We start from the raw sequence: 17,413 nt of genomic DNA on the forward strand, positions 1-17,413 counted from the left end.
ACGGTCTGTTGAGGAACTGTGGCACTGGCTGTCATGTTGATGATGTCTTCACAATGGATGATCTAGTCGACTCGATCTCTGCTGATACTTCAGGGCTGCGTTGTGGTCGTGTCAAGGTCCTCTGTCTCACCTGGATACGGCCTGGATACGGTTGACTACGGTAAACCTCGGGATAAACAAAGAGACTAATATTAGCGTAGATGCCATTCTTCTTCTGATGTAATGAGTACATCTGGTGTTATAGGAAGTGTTCCCGGTTCCGGCTGACCTAATTTATGCAGCCTAATAATCCTTTAACGGATTTGAAAATATAAATTGATAATGTGTATGCCAGGTTAAAGAGATGTGTTTTTAGTCTAGATTTAAACTGACAGAGTGTGTCTGCATCCCGATGTTACAGTACAGAAGGGACTGAGGCAGATGTAAAACAAACAGGTAAGTTTATTGATGTCAGCAGAGTGTGAGCAGCAGTGCGGGTGGTGAAAGGTGAAGAATGATGATGATATCTTGCTGATGCTTGCAGGAGTGGAGAGAATGGATCACGCTGGAGACTTGGAAAGTAGGAGACTGGAGACTTGGAACACAGGAGACTGGAGACACTCACACACACGAGGAGGAACACAGGAGGGTAACTGGAAACGTCGGAGACAGGTAAGTAGATCGTCTGGAGTCCAACGAGACCGGACAGTGAGTGTGTGTGAGTGTTGGCTTTTTGAAGTGCTGGTGATTGCGGTGATAATGATGTGCAGGTGCTGGTGATTAGTACTCGGGAGATGGAGTTCGCTGGGGTTGAGTGAGGGTGGAGCCTGGCGTGTCTGTTACACCCGAACAATGCTAGGAAGATTGTTCCAGAGTTTAGGTGCCAAATAGGAGAAGGATCTACCACCTGCGGTTGATTTTGATATTCTAGGTATAATCAGCTGGCCTGAATTCTGAGATCACAATAAACGTGAAGGGCTATAATGCATTAAGAGCTCGCTCAGGTACTGGGGAGCTAAACCATTTAGTGCTTTGTAAGTAATTAGCAAGATTTTAAAATCTATACGATGTTTAACAGGAAGCCAATGCAGTGATGACAGAACTGGGCTAATATGGTCATACTTCCTAGTTCTAGTAAGAACTCTAGCTGCTGCATTTTGTGTGAGCTGTAGTTTATTTATCAAGTGAGCAGAACAACCACCCAGTAGAGCGTTACAGTAATCTAGCCTTGAGGTCATGAACGCACAAACTAACTGTTCTGCATTTTTCATTGAGAGCATATGTCATAGTTAGACGATATATAATGCACGGTATTGTTATCGTGGGCATTTCAAAATACTGTAAATAATAATTTATTACCAATTATTAAAATTTTATAATGCATATAAGAATACTTTCCCCATCAACCGTATAAAATGCACAACACCGCTGTATTCTGCGTCAAAAGAACACGCGCTCAGATGTAAACAAGCCCAACATGCAGGAGAAGCACATGGTGGAACGAGTGAAGGAGACGCGCTGAATGAAAGTGCGCGTTCACTCTCTGACAGCAGAGGGCGCTGATGGAACAGCAGAGTGCAATGGTTACCCCGGAAACCCCATAAACAAAGCAACTGCGCTGGTGAAGTTTTTAAAATGCCTCAAACATATATTTTAATCTGGACTACAACATGCCCTAATGATTAGAAATGTTCTGATTATTTGTTATTCTTCAGTAAAACTTAAAGACATACAGCTTCATTAGTTAACATGTTAATTCATCATTACCAAACTGACAATGAAAAATACTTATAAAGCATTAATTATTCTTAGTTACTGTTTAATAACATTACTAAAATTAAAAGAACTTATTTAATGGACCTGAGATAAAACTAACAATGATCAGTTGTGTTTCTTAACTAACATTAACAAAAAATAATACTTTCTGTAACAAATGTAGCTGTTGCTCAATCTTAGTTAATGCATTAAATAATGAGACCTTATTGTAAAGTGTAACCTGTTGTTCTTTATAGCCTAATTCTTTTGCACTTTAATCTGTTTACAAATTTGACTTTATATATATTTTTTTGTGTATTGTTGTTACAATATCTGGTGTATAAAACACATGACGAGGAGAGATCAGGAACACACACAGGGCCGGATTGGGACTCATTTTCAGCCCTGGAGTTTCATGCCTTAGACCGGCCCACTTTAATTCACGACTGACTATATTAAAATAATGTAATTAAAACCTCAGTATATAAGTCTGCAATAGTGCACTGTTCTCTACAACCTTGTAAATAATTGTATTTTTCAAAAATATCTTCAAATACTCATGATAGGACAAATGATAATACAAAAAATGTTATTTTTATAGTTAGGTCTATAATAATGATTTTATAATGTGAATCATTGATTAATTCTCTAGCCATCTAGTGGCTGCAGTTAAAAATTCATGTTATTTTAATTTTAATTTAATTAAGTGTTTGCTTTCCAGTAGATGGCAGTAATCGTCCACTAAACCCAGGCACATTTTTCATGTCTATCACTATGAATGAAATTTAGAAATGTAGATCTTTAAGTGATCTTAAAGTGGATTTAACATAAAATTTTGCTATTTTATATAAATGTATATACTTAAATTATTACAAATTGAGGCAAATAAATAACACAAACTACCATAAATCCTACAAAATTGCACAACTTTACAGTAAAATATTAAAGTAGGCTATTAGGTTTGTTTAAAAAAAGTTACATGTTACAAAATCACATTTTACTGTCTGGTTATGTAAGCTAGTTGGACAGAAAAATTAATATTGTTGACCAATGTGTAATAGCATAGCAAGCAACATAACATAAGTGATAGGCCATATTTTATTATTTGCCTACTATTATTACGATATGAGTAAGCTGCATACATGCCTTTATCTTTTGCATGTTTTCCCCTCTTCCTTTTTATTTATTTACGTTACTTAAATCGGCCTCCGGTGGCTTAGACCTTTTGCCTTACCATAATTTAGCGTTGATTTACAACTTGTCCCGCTGTCCCAACAGACGTCACCTCATCCCTTCTTCTCGTACAGGTGCTGGTCATATAATTAGAATATTGTGAAAAAGTTCATTTTTTTTTATTGTAAATTATTTTATACTAGATTCCCTACATGTAAAGTAAAACATTTCAAAAGTTTTTTTTTTTTTTTTTTTTTCTCAAAATATTAGAATATTTACATTTGAGTTTCATTAAATGACCATCCCTACAGTATACATTCTGGGTATCTCTTGTTCTTTGAAACCACACTAATGGGGAAGACTGCTGACTTGGCAATGGTCCAGGAGACAATCATTGACACCCTCCACAAAGAGAGTAAGTCACAGATGGTCATTACTGAATGTGGTGGCTGTTTACAGAGTGATGTATCAAAGCATATTAAATGCAAAGTTGATTAGAAGGAAGAAATTGGGTGGGCAAAGGTGCACAAGCAACAGGGATGACCACAAGCTTGAGAATAATGTCAAGTAAAGCCGATTCAAACACTTGGGAGAGCTTCACAATGAGTAGAATGAAGCCGGAGTCAGCGCATCAAGAGTCACCACACTCAGACATCTTCAGGAAAAGGACTACCAAGCCACTTCTGAAACAGAAACAAGGTCAGAAGCATCTTACCTGGGCTAAGGAGAAAAAGAACTGGACAGTGAACAGTGAACAGTGGTCGAAAGTCCTCTTTTCAGATAAAAGTAAATTTTGCATTTCATGTTGAAATCATGGTCCCAGAGTCTGAAGGAAGACTGGAGAGGCACAGAATCCAAGCTGCTTGAAGTCTCATGGGAAGTTTCTGAAGTTAGTAATGATTCGGGGGGCCGTGACGTCTGCTGGTGTTGGTCCATTGTGTTTTATCAAGTGCAAAGTCAATGCAGCCATCTTCCAGGAGATTTTGGAGCACTTTATGCTTCCATCTGTTGACGAGCTTTATGGAGATGCTGATTTCCTTTTCCAGCAGGACTTTAGCACCTGCCCACAGTGCAAAAACCACTTCCAAGTGGTTTGCTGACCATGATATTACGGTGTTTTATTGGCCAGCCAACATGCCTGACCCCTGAATCTATGGGATATTTTCAAGAGAAAGATGGGAAACAGTCGATCCAACAATATACAGATGATCTGAAGGCTCAATAGTGCCTCAGCAGTGCCACAGGCTGATCACTTCCATGCCACACTTCACTGATGCTGTAATTTGTGCTAGGAGCAAGTCATTTGCTGTAATATGTGCTGCCGACCAAGTATTGAGTGTACAAATGAACATACTTTAAAGAACTTGAACTTTTCTGTTTTGAAAATCCATTTTTTGATTGATCTTAGGAAATATTCTAATATTTTGAGAGACTGGATTTTGTACTTTCATGAGCTGTATGCTCTAATCATCAAAATAAAAAAATAAAAAATTAAAAAAACTTTTGAAATGTTTTACTTTACATGTAGGGAATCTAGAATATATTTCATTTTTAAAAATAATTTACAATAAAAAAATGAACTTTTTCACGATATTCTAATTATATGACCAGCAGCTGTATAGCCTACTTTTGAGTGAGTTGTCTTCTCCGAGCGCACACTCCGAGTCCCTTCCGACCAGGTTAATTTACCCACCGAGTGACATGATATCATTGACGTTACGTACAAATGAGTGGTAAAAACCATAGACTGTAAAAACCCGTAGAAACCAATGGAGCTACTATCAACTTAGGCTTACGATGCTTTTGGGAAACGCTACCCTGGGCCGTCCAGGCCTAAATCCGTCACTGAATGGTTTTTAGGAAAAAGTTAGGCTACTCAGCTTAGTACATTTGGCCGCGGCCACAGTTTCTAGAGCAGCACTTCTCAAAGTCCGGACTCCGGTCCGGATCCGGACCCGGAGGGAATTCAATCCGGACCCGCCTCCATTTCGTATTTCAACAGCAGTAATTGTGTGTAAGGGATTAAAAGTCTGGATTTCCTACTTTGATAAACGCATGTCAAAATCATTTGTTTAGTGTTTTATATCTTTTTGGAGATGGTCCGAAATTAAAGCGAAGGCAAGATATTTAAAGTTTTCCTCCGTGATTCAGTTGCCATGACATCCAGTGAGTGTATACTTTTGATGTAATTGGGCACGAGTCGCGCAACGCGACACTTCAGCGCAGTAAGCGTTTGAATGGGTGTGGAGCAGTGGTTCTCAACCTGCTGCCCGTCACGAATGTAAATGTGGCCCGCGATATGCCAACCACAATAATAATAATAATAATAAAAAAAATATATATATAGCATACAATTTATTTTTGTTTTAAAATTTAAATCAAAGTGAATTAAATAAATATAAATGAGCTATAATGCTTTATTTGTCATTTAAAATAATTTTGGTGAGCATTTATTATTTTCAGACATCAGGCAATGTAGGCTAATGACGTAATCACTCAGTTAAAGGTGCTCTAAGTGATCCTGGGTGGAGTAACTTCCTGTTGACGTTCAAAGTGTTGTCAAACAAAACAGAGGCTAGCTGGACCCTCCCTCCTCCTCCTCCTCCTCCCCCTCCCCTCCGTGCTTCCTGAAACAGGCATTTAAAATCATTCTTGTCGGTTATTGGCTGGAGCATGTTTATTATGTTTCGTGGTCCAGGCTGCACCAGTTTGTTTTTATTGCCATTTTCGGAGCTTGTGGCAACTACAGAGACCGCATTTTTTTACAGTGTGTTCAGGGGACAGGCAGCTAGCGGATAGTGAGGAGATGTTTGCTGTATGTGACAAAAAATGTTTTGGCCTAAAAACGTGTGACATCGCTTAGAGCACCTTTAACGAAACAAACACAAGTGCGCGCTTAGGAAGAATTCAAACAGTAGCCATTAATATTGTAAATTTAAGCCTCAAAATGGTCAAATTTGTTATTAAAGGAGAAAAACTAAATGTGGAACATAAAATGACACATGCAAACAAGAAGAGTCGCAGCATCAGCAGTAAAGGTAAGAAGAATGGAAGAATCAGTGTGCTGTTAATGAGCGAGATGGGCAGCCTTCCTGTTTGCTCTGTAGTAAAGTACTTGACAAGCAAAACCTACAATTTCAAAAGACTGAACTGTGAACTCGATGTGTTTGTTTGATGTATTTTAAATCAGTAAAAATAGCCGCATCAGTTGGGCTCATTCCACACCTGTGGCTGGAATGAGCCCAACTCTGCGCGCGCTCGTGGATCCGATGCTGCGCAAGGGATTGCGACGTGACAGAATGCTTGATATCGTCAGAGATTGTAATTAGCCTACAGTGCGCTCAGTGTTGTATGTAAAAAGAGCTGAGTAACATTTGCTTATTAAGGCGTTTATGTGATTGTTTTGTGACTATTGTGATGCTGTTGAAGAGAGTCATAAAGTCATACAGAATTAAATAGCAACTTAAAATGATTGTATATACAGTTTGTGTGTTCATTGAGCATTACTGATAATTATTGTAAAGCTAATGTCAGTAAGTTAGTTTTTATTTGTTATTTATTGTGTGCAACATCTAGGTATAATAATAGTATTATCTGCTAATACCATAACATTAAATCTGATTGGTTTGCATTGGTGACGTCCAGGGACGGACTGGGACTAAAAAATGGCCCTGGACTTTGACTAGGCCCGGCCCAAAGCAATCAGCGTACGGAAACTCGACAACAACAACAATAACGCCTGGCATGAGTGTCACAAGACTTTAATTGTGGCTCATGATACTATACCATCCAAATTATAGCAATAGCACTGATGTTGACTAGATGTTGTGTTAAAAGCATATTAGATTAACTTGAATACTCATATAGCAGGGGTCTAAAACTCAAATTGTCGGGGGGCCGTTTCTGTGATTGACACCTCATAGGAGGGCCATATTATTCTTTAAGCGCAAGAAAGCGCAACATTTCAGAAAATTTACTTTCCTTTGCATTATTTCTCATTTACTTCAAATTTCATTAGGCCTACTAAAATATTTTTATACCTATACTATAAATATCTTATTTACCATACTAAATGTAAACAGCAGTGTCTCTCTCATTGTTACAGAGTGTAATATAATTATATAATACTATTACTAATATAATACTATTAATTGAAATAGTCTGGTGCGACTTCTCACATCCAACAAGATATATGGAATAAAAAATCAGTAATTTAGGAACAAAACCAGCAACACTTGTGGCGTGGAGGGGTCAGAAATAAACAAAAAAACTGGAGCTATATATATCAACTTTATTTTGCCAAAAAAAAAAAAAAAAAATCTCTCATTGTTACATACATTATTAGTTTTTAACATCTAGTGGAAGTATTTTCCCTTACTTTATGTTATCTTAAATAACATTAAAATCTTGCACTGAACAACACAGTACTGAACAAATACAATCCCTGAATACATCTCCTCTGTTTCTTGACAGACACCTGCAGCGCTTGTGCTCACACAGCTGGGCCACATTTGTCCAAGATGCCGTTTGAGCATCGGTAACGTTTAATGGCTGCATCGGACGCGTTTCGGTGGTTTAAATCGACGCTCGTGACTTAAAGTCGAGTGCTTTTACCGTAATTTAGGCAAGCGCGCTCATAATAGAAGCGATTGAGAGCGCGGCTCATGGTTGCATAGCAACGACAGACGCCACTGGAGTGAAAGCGCATTGGAAAGAAGAATGCGGCGCGATATGTGAATATCCCTTAGAACGGCGACTTTTTCTTTGCATATCAGACAGGTAGCAACTAGAGAATAATAATAATAATAATAATTTAGCGGGCCGGATTATGTTTTATTTATGAGATCAGTTGCGGGCCGGGTAGAGGGGGTGGGCGGGCCGGCAGTTTGAGACCACTGATCTAACGTCTTTGCTGCTTACTTGGCGGCCAAGGCCAGTGCAGCTGGCATCCAACTTAAAGGTGCATTGCTGCCACCTACAGTACTGGAGTGTGAAACAGATTAGTGGGGGAAAAAAACAGGTGATGACCGTGATGACAGAGGCGTGGCGGGTGGTGGGCCGGCCGGCCGGCCGTCCTGGAGTACCGGCCATTCTGTGATTCTCCAGATCACACAGATGGCCAGTCCGCCCCTGGTGACGTCATATGTAAATTATATGGGGCCCGTGAGACTTGCACTTGGATCATTGTGCGGCCCACTGGGAAAAAAGTTTGAGAACCACTGTTCTAGAGCATCCATATTTCAACCCAGTGCCATGACAACACTGGCCCTCGCGGCCAAATAAACTGACCGGCCCACCGGGAATTCTCCCGGTGCTCCCGATTAGCCAATCCGGGTCTGCAACGCCTGATCACCAGAGACACAGAGAGAGAGACACACAGAGAGAGAGAGAGAGAGATCTTCCATTTACTGCATTTGATGTGCTCTATGTATGTGCATTGATCAATGTTTATACATGGATAAAATTAAAAATAATAAAAGCCTAAATTAAATCAGTTCATCATATAAAGTACTCAATATATATATATGGATTTCGGATTTCCTTTTGGTCTGGTTCTCTTATCGCTCACACTGCTAACACCAAACAAGGCTTGAAATTGCAACCATTTTGGTCACCTATGCTCTTGAAATTTAGTCTGTGTGACCTCAAAATATATTTTGGAGCATGTTTGTGATTACAAATAATTGTTCTGGTGCGATGTGTTTTCTAGAGAAACACCAGTTGACCGGCCATAAATCGGAACCAGACGTTTTTTGATCCAAACACACGATCGGCAACCGGACGTTTTTTTGTTTAATTTTGGCCGATCTCTGTTCCTAATTTGCACACAAACCGCATTGCAATCGTTTGAATTGAAACAAAATTGAATTTTGAACCCTGCCAATCCTGTTTTCCTGTTTTCAATTTAATGGTATTCAGAAAAGCAGAACAAGAATGAAAAATATAATATATAAACGTCAAGCCAAAACTAATTTAAAGCTAAACTAAATCCATTTGGTATAAAATGTTTCCATATGCACGATGTATTTGGATGCTAAATAGCCTAGCCTATTTATTATTTAAACGCTCTGATTATAGCCTACACAGACTATTTAAAATGAGCAGTGTAACTTTTTCTATATTTGGTTGACTGTATTTTATTTTGACAATGAACAGGCTGCAATGTCAAGTTATAGTAGCTACTAAAACTGATAGCCTATGTTGCGCCTGCGCATGAGGCGCCGGCGCGTTCACTTGAATTTTCTTATAAAAGCGGAAACAATTAAAATACTCAGACATTTATGATCATAAGAGTAACACCATTCGAATCTGTGAAGGTATAACTATTATTTTTGTACACTCACAATAACATTTCTTGAAAAAGCAATAAAGACAATCAATTCCTCTCCGTGAACTTGCTTCTCAAAAATGAATCGAAACTCATCATAGATGGTCCTCTTGTCTCAGTTTTTTTCTTTCATTTTGTTAATATGTTAATTATTTAGGATTATTTAGGTTTAATATATTCCGTGTATGCCTAGCTATAGGAGTCTATTTATTCGTTTTATAAGATTTTATCTTGTTTTTTTGTCCATTCACAGAAGCGCTGCATGTGATGCAATGAATCCTCATGTTTTGTTGTTGTTTTTTTTTTCTTCATTCTAATTTCGTTTAATTCTAATTTAACATAATCTTGTCAATGAAAGGATCGCATCGGTTGAAGGTCAGGGGGAAAAAACGAAATTATATTGAAAATATCATTTTCAACTAATATTTATATTTTCTTATATTTCAGGCTTATTTCGATTAGCATAAATATCTTTAATATTTTTATAATTTTTTTTTTGTTAACTAGGCTAATAACCTTGCCTATAGGCAAAGCTTCCAGAACTGCAGTACAGTCATTTTTCCAGCTGTTTAAGCCACGAATATTTACAAATATTCACGAATTATTTAATGCCGTCTGAGACACACTCTCTGACCAGGAGTCTCAGACACATCGAGGCCAATAAACCTACAGCTGCAAATATAATTTACATAAGGCTACTCTTAAGAATAATGTCATGATCATTACTAGGAGTGCCCTTGTCTGCCACTAGAGGGCACTCCAACCCGGACTGTGTCTCACCCCACTTGTGAACTTCATTACCCATAACGCACTTCCCGGACTCATTATCTCATGTCATTCCACCCAGCTGTTTTGTGTTCCCTCATCAGTGTCTGTCTATTTATACCCTGTTTGTTTCTGTTTTAGTGATGGAGTTTTCAGTTCAGGGGCCAGTTTCAATAAGGAGGATCAACCAACTCTGGGTTGAAACTCGAACTCTGAGTTGACTTACTCTGAGATGGGAAACTCTGAGTTTTCTAAATTAGAACAGCTGAATTGAGTTAGTTCAATCGACTCTGAGTAGGTTGACTCTGAGTTAAGCGCGTGCACCACAACTATGAAAAGCCAATGGAGCTCCGATATTACGAATCACCATGGCAACAGCGTGACAAAATGACGTCTGCATACTTCTGGGTCAATGCAAGTTTAATTCTTACCACTGTTATAATATCAAAGGTGAAAACTGGTAGAATGGTAAGTTATTGAACTAATATTTATTTTCATGGTATCCCACATGCAAAAAAAAGAAGAGGAAAAAAATAATGCAGGATGCTATAATAAGAGTGTAAATGATTTTATCGTTATTAAACACTCGTTAGGCAATTTACTCCCACTTTTAGGAAATTTTCTTCATTTTTATTGAAAATAAATGCCTTTCTGATGTGATATATGATGGGAAAAGGGAAAATAGCGAGCTCTGCAAAAGGCGGATTCGAACCCAGTCAATCACATCACAAGTTAATTCTCCGCACCCAACACACTATTGCCTACACCACTACAGCCACAAGAACATGGGTCAATTTTAACCTGGTCTGACACTGGTGGGCGGAGCTACTGTAAATTTGCACTTAGTAATACCTAGGAGAAAAAAAGTACACTTGAGTGCATTAAAAAAAATACAAGCAAGTACATTTGTAGTACATTCTTTATATTGGTGCTATATAAAAGTGTCAAATTTATACACTATAAATACACTAATTCAATGTAAATCTGTACTTCAGTAGTACTTCACTGCACTTGGAAAAGTATACTAAATACTACTACTACTTAAATTGATTTTTAGTGCAATGAAATAAAGTATACTACCACAAAAATATACATAGGAGTTTTATTAGTGTATTTGTTAAAAGTGTGCTTTCAATGCTTTAAAATTAGTTCAATCTTAGTAGACTTTTATATAGTAATCCTAAGTTTAAATGACATAGATTTTCTTACAAACATATTACTAATGTACTAGTTATAAGTACATTTTCCCCCAGGTGAAAAAAGTGCAGTAGAATACACAGTACACTTCCATAATGTACTTAAACTTTTTGTGCACTTATTTTCTACTTAATATACTAAAAGCTGTTCTTTAGTACTTCTTAATATAATCTTAAGAACATCTAAGTGTACTCAACTGTGCTATTTTGAGACACCATGAATATGAACTAAAATGTGCTTTTAACATACTATCTCTGTATTTAAAAAAATGTATTTAGTTACCACTTACACTTGAACCCATCTTTCATACACCTTTAAATGTACTCATCAGACATAGGAAATACACTTATGAATTATTTAAAATATAAGAATAATATTTGATAAATATATACAAAATGTATTCGTAATGTTGTAGGCAATAAATTATAAATACATTTTGTATATCTTCATTATATATTAATCTTATATTTGAAATACATCATAAGTCTTATTTTAAAAATGTGTATGAAAGATGGGTTCAAGTGTAAGTGGTAACTAAATACATTTTTTTAAATACAGAGAAAAGCACATTTTAGTTCAAATTCATGGTGTCTCAAAATAGCACAGTTGAGTTCACTTAGATGATCTTAAGATTATATTAAGAAGTACTAAAGACGAGCTTTTAGTATATTAAGTACAAAATTAGTGCACGGAAATAGAGAACTTTAAAGGGTTAGTTCACCCAAAAATGAAAATTATGTCATTAATGACTCACCCTCATGTCGTTCCAAACCCGTAAGACCTTCGGAACACAGTTTAAGATATTTTAGTTCCCTTTCAGTCGGTCACGTTCGACGTACGTCAGTAGTGACCGACGAATTGGGATATCGCTTAGAGAGCCCTATCATCTTCGTGTAAACTAAAACAAGCCAATGGAATTGGCGTGCGATATTTGCATAATGCGCACCGCCCCCGACAGGTGTATATAAATAGGAAGCGGATGCAATCGCACTCTGTCTTTCGCTTCGGAGCCATTCACTGGTGTCCTGTTTGAAGACTCCTTTCTTCGTTTGTTTTTTGAATTAAAACATTGCCTCAAGAAGAGGGTTACAGCGAGCTTCAGTGCTGGTGAAGAGGGCACGTTCAGCGAGGTCGCGAGTGTCCGAGGAGCTGAGCTATAAGCTCTAAAACTGCTGTTTTCACAGCAACACAAAGAGTGTGTGTGTGAGCGATTTGGGCCGGTTCCTCGGTGTGTCAGGGAGTGGTGTACCTGACACATCGCGTCGCTCCCTGGGTGCTTCAGCACGAGTGAGTTGACTTCCCCTTCTAAAAGAGCTTTACAGACGAACCCTGACAGTATGTCATTTCGTCTGTGCGTTACTGGGTGCGGTCGTTCCCTGGTCCCTGCTGATGGGCACAATCGCTGCATCTCGTGTTTGGGCGTTCAGCACGCTGAGGCAGCTTTTGTGGATGGTTCATGTTCCCATTGCGGGAACATGACCATCGCGGTGCTGAGGTCGAGGCTCTCCTTCCTGAAGTCTCAGGAAGCGGGAGTCCCCTCTCCTATGCCGCGTACGACCGTTTTTTCCGGCCCTGGGAACCGGAAGGACGGTACGGCGCTGTATAGGGAGGGCGGCCTGAGGATAACGGTCAGGGCTCCCCCGCCGAGCGGAAACGCTCCTCGGGCCCCTGCCCCCTCGCCAGCACCGCAACCCATCTTTCGCCCGTTGGTTTCCGCTGGGCCCTCTTCGGACTGTCCAGCCGTCACCTTTGGTGCGCCGGCGGAGGATCAGATGTCGGTCGCTGCGTCGGAAGGCGAGTTTGAGAATTCGGGGGAGGAAGATCCGGACGCGCTGCCGCCCTCCGGGACGGTAGCGGTGGCCGAGTCGGATCCCGAACTCTCGGCTGTGCTCTCTCGGGCAGCCTTGTGCGTCGGGCTCGAGTGGAACCCTCCACCCTGTCCCGGCCCATCTCGGCTGGATGATTGGTACTTGGGGGGGGGTCGCGCTGGGCAGCCCCAGCGTCCCGCCCCAATGCCTTTCTTCCCGGAGGTGCATGATGAGGTGACCAGGTCTTGGCAGACACCGTATAGTGCCCGTACCAGGCCTGGCCCCCGTCGTCCGCCTTCACCTCCCTGGACGGCGGGGTAGCCAGGGGGTACGCGAGGATCCCGCCAGTCGAGCGGTCTGTTGCGATGCAGTTGTGTCCAACAGCCACCGGCTGGCGTGGTGAGCCGCGTCTCCCGTCCCGGGCCTGTAAGTTCTCAGCCGGTCTGACTGAGAAAGCTTACAGTTCCTGTGGGCAGGCTGCCTCCGCCCTGCACGCGATGGCCCTCTTGCAGGTTCACCAAGCAAAGGCGCTGTCGGAGATGCCCCAGGAAGGTCCTGACCAACAGCTGCTGGGGGAGCTGCGCGCTGCCACTGACCTTGCCCTCCGGGCAACGAAGGTGACAGCACGCGCTGTTGGTCACGCGATGTCTACCTTGGTAGTCCAGCAGCGCCACCTCTGGCTGACCCTCGCGGACATGCGGGATGCCGACAAGCAGCGGTTCCTAAATTCCCCCGTGTCCCCGGTCGGCCTATTCGGCGACGCGGTGGAGAGCTTCGCCCAACAGTTCTCCGCTGCACAGAAGCAGGCTGAGGCTATCAGTCACGTCATGCCACGGCGGTCCGCTGCTGCCTCCACCCAGCCGCCCGTGGCTCAGCCTCAGCCCGCTCGTCGCCGAGGGCGCCCGCCTGCATCGTCCTCCGCCCCTGCTAAGACGGCAAAGCAGCAGCCTACACCAGCCAGACAGCAGGGTGCCGGTCGCGGGCGTGGTGCCCAGCCCGTCTCCGCTAAGCCCGGTGGTAAACGCAAGAGCAAGACACGGCACTGAGACGGGCAACCTGGAGGGGAAGGATCTTGCTCTTCGGGAGAGTTTTCCACCATCTCTCCCACCCCCGGAGGAGGGCCGGGGGGAATTTGTGTTTGTCTGTCCACCGCCGCTGGCTCTCCGGAGTCCAGCGGTACCCACTTTTTCACAAAAAGAGCAGTTTCCTCAAACTCCAGGTCACAACAAGGGGTGTCTGCCAGTGTGCCAGGCTCCGCCTCGCCGCTGACAGCTCCCTCCCCATTCGCCAGCAGGTGGCAGTGTGTTGGTGCAGACCGTGCCCCGTGCGCTGTCTCCCATGCACACTGCTGCCTCGCAGAGTCCGACCCCACTCCGGGCCGCCCCCAAGCCGTCCGGGTCGGGTCCCTCTCTGCCTTGCTGCCCCACCCCCGGTGCGTCTGTGGTGCCTTTGGTCCCGCTGGCTCAGTGTCAGAAGGTTCTGAGGTCCCTTCGGGCCACTCGTGTCTCAGGTGTGCTCAACCGTGCAGCCGACGAGCTGTCACGGCAGCATCTACTTGCGGGCGAGTGGCGGCTCCACCCCCAGGCGGTCCAGCTGATTTGGCAGCGTTTCGGCGAGGCCCAGGTAGTCCTGTTTGCCTCCCCGGAAACTGCCCTCTGCCAGTGGTTTTATTCCCTGTCCGGCGGCACGCTCGGCACGGATGCCCTGGCACACAGCTGGCCCCCGGGTCTGCGCAAACATGCGTCTCCCCCAGTGAGCCTTCTCGCACAACTCATGTGCAAGGTCAGGGAGGACGGGGAGCAGGTTCTGTTAGTGGCTCCGTACTGGCCCACTCGGACCTGGTTCTCAGACCTCATTCTCCTCGCGACAGCATCTCCCTGGCCGATTCCTCTGAGGAAGGACCCCCTGACTCAGAGACGGGGCACCCTGTGGCACCCGCGTCCCGATCTGTGGAACCTCCACGTGTGGTCCCTGGTCGGGATGCGGAGGTTCTGAGTGATCTCCCGCAAGCGGTTGTAGACACCATCACTTCCGCTAGAGCTCCTTCCACTAGGAATCTCTATGCGTTGAAGTGGAACCTGTTCGTCGAATGGTGCGCCTCTCGCCGAGAGGACCCCCGATCATGTTCGGTCGGATCCGTGCTTTCCTTTCTGCAAGATGGGTTGGAGCGAAGGCTGTCTCCCTCCACCCTCAAGGTGTATGTTGCCGCTATTGCCGCACATCACCATGCAGTTGAGGGTAAGTCCCTGGGGAGACACGATCTGATCGTCAGATTCCTGAGGGGGGCCAGGAGACTCAATCCTCCTCGCCCTTCCTCCGTACCCTCTTGGGATTTGACCCTGGTTCTCACAGCTCTCCGGGGTCATCCCTTTGAGCCTTTGCAATCAGTCGACCTGAAACTATTGTCTCTTAAGACGGTTCTTCTGGTTGCATTGGCTTCCCTGAAGAGGGTAGGGGATCTGCATGCATTTTCGGTCGACGAAACGTGCCTAGAATTCGGGCCCGGTGATTCTCACGTCATCCTGAGACCCCGGCCTGGATACGTGCCCAAGGTTCCTACCACTCCCTTCAGAGATCAGGTAGTGAACCTGCAAGCGCTGCCCTCGGAGGAGGCAGACCCAGCCCTAGCTTTGCTCTGTCCCGTCCGCGCTCTGCGCGTTTACGTGGATAGAACGCGAAGCTTCAGGACCTCAGATCAGCTCTTCATCTGTTACGGAGGCCAGCAGAAGGGAAAGGCTGTCTCCAAGCAGAGGATGGCCCACTGGATAGTGGATGCCATCGCCTTGGCGTATGAATCCCAGGGCGTGCCTTGCCCGCTCGGGTTGAGAGCCCACTCCACCAGAGGGGTGGCCTCTTCATGGGCGCTGGCTCATGGCGCCTCGCTGACAGATATTTGTAGAGCTGCGGGCTGGGCGACACCTAACACGTTCGCTAGGTTTTATAGCCTACGTGTAGAGCCAGTATCTTCACGTGTACTCGCATCCACTAGTCGGTAGACGTGTTGTACCTGCTCTAAGTGTCGGCTTGCAATGCCATTCCCGCCACTGGCCGGATACGTGCATACTTCACTCCAGTCGAGTTCCCCGCTTGGCGAACCCTGTCGAGTTCCTCCGCCTCCCCCTTCGGCTCGGACATTGCGGAGTGTCTGATGCCAGGCCTACATCCGTCGCTGACGCTGTCTGTTGGCTGGGGCCCATATGTCGTGACCCCTCTACGTGAGCAGTCCCATATGTGTAATTGTCCACGGTTTAAAACTCCCTACGGGCCGAGTCCGTGTCTTTCCCTTAGCAGAGCCAGCTCTGCTGTCACCTGTCAGATGAGTCTCCCCCTAACCAGGTGGAGCCATCCCAGGGACTCCATATGCGTACTGCCCCCGGGCCAGTCCATATGTGTATTCCCACGTAAACTCCTCCCCCATTGGGTAGGTAGTGGTCTCCGCAGCGTCCCTTACGGGTTCGCTTCCCCAGTGTAGTCTAGTTTACTTAGTGGGTATTGGTTAGACAGCAGTAGACTCTCTCGGTGTAAGCTCGCCCCCTTCACCGCCAGCCGGTGCTATGGGCGGCGGAGCTTGCGCTGGGCACTGGAAGGGGTTTCGTAACTGTGGCGCTTTAGTTGGGATCCCAATTCGTCGGTCACTACTGACGTACGTCGAACGTGACCGACTGAAAGGGAACGTCTCGGTTACGTATGTAACCCTCGTTCCCTGAAGGAGGGAACGGAGACGTACGTCCCGTCGCCACAGTTTCTGTACCCTCGCTGTAGCGCGGACACCAGTTGTCTCCTCAGCGAAAAACAGAGTGCGATTGCATCCGCTTCCTATTTATATACACCTGTCGGGGGCGGTGCGCATTATGCAAATATCGCACGCCAATTCCATTGGCTTGTTTTAGTTTACACGAAGATGATAGGGCTCTCTAAGCGATATCCCAATTCGTCGGTCACTACTGACGTACGTCTCCGTTCCCTCCTTCAGGGAACGAGGGTTACATACGTAACCGAGACGATTTCCCTAGTGAAAAAAAAGTATACTAAGTATACTTGCAGCAAGACTAATTATTAGTATATTTCAAGTGTGTTAATGATTAGTTCATTTAAAGCATGCAACGTCAACTGGCGGCCCGCGGGCCAAATCCGGCCCGCCAGAGATTTCCATCCGGCCCCCAGAATAATACTGAATACTGCCTTGTAAGAGGAAAAAAGTTTAGGGCTGGTCCGAATACCATTTTTTGAGCTTCGAAGCTTCGGTAGTAATGAACGTATTTTTCTCTCTAATAAAGGCAGGAATCTGTGTCTGTATGTCCGTTTGCATTTTTATTATTTCGAGAACCGTTCATCCAATCAACTTCACAAGGCAGTGCAGTGTCGCATTTGGTGCAATATAGATGGACACGCGAGACGCGACACATTC

The sequence above is a fragment of the Megalobrama amblycephala genome, linkage group LG12 (genome assembly GCF_018812025.1).
Source record: "Megalobrama amblycephala isolate DHTTF-2021 linkage group LG12, ASM1881202v1, whole genome shotgun sequence".
In the NCBI taxonomy this organism is placed as follows: Eukaryota; Metazoa; Chordata; class Actinopteri; order Cypriniformes; family Xenocyprididae; genus Megalobrama; species Megalobrama amblycephala.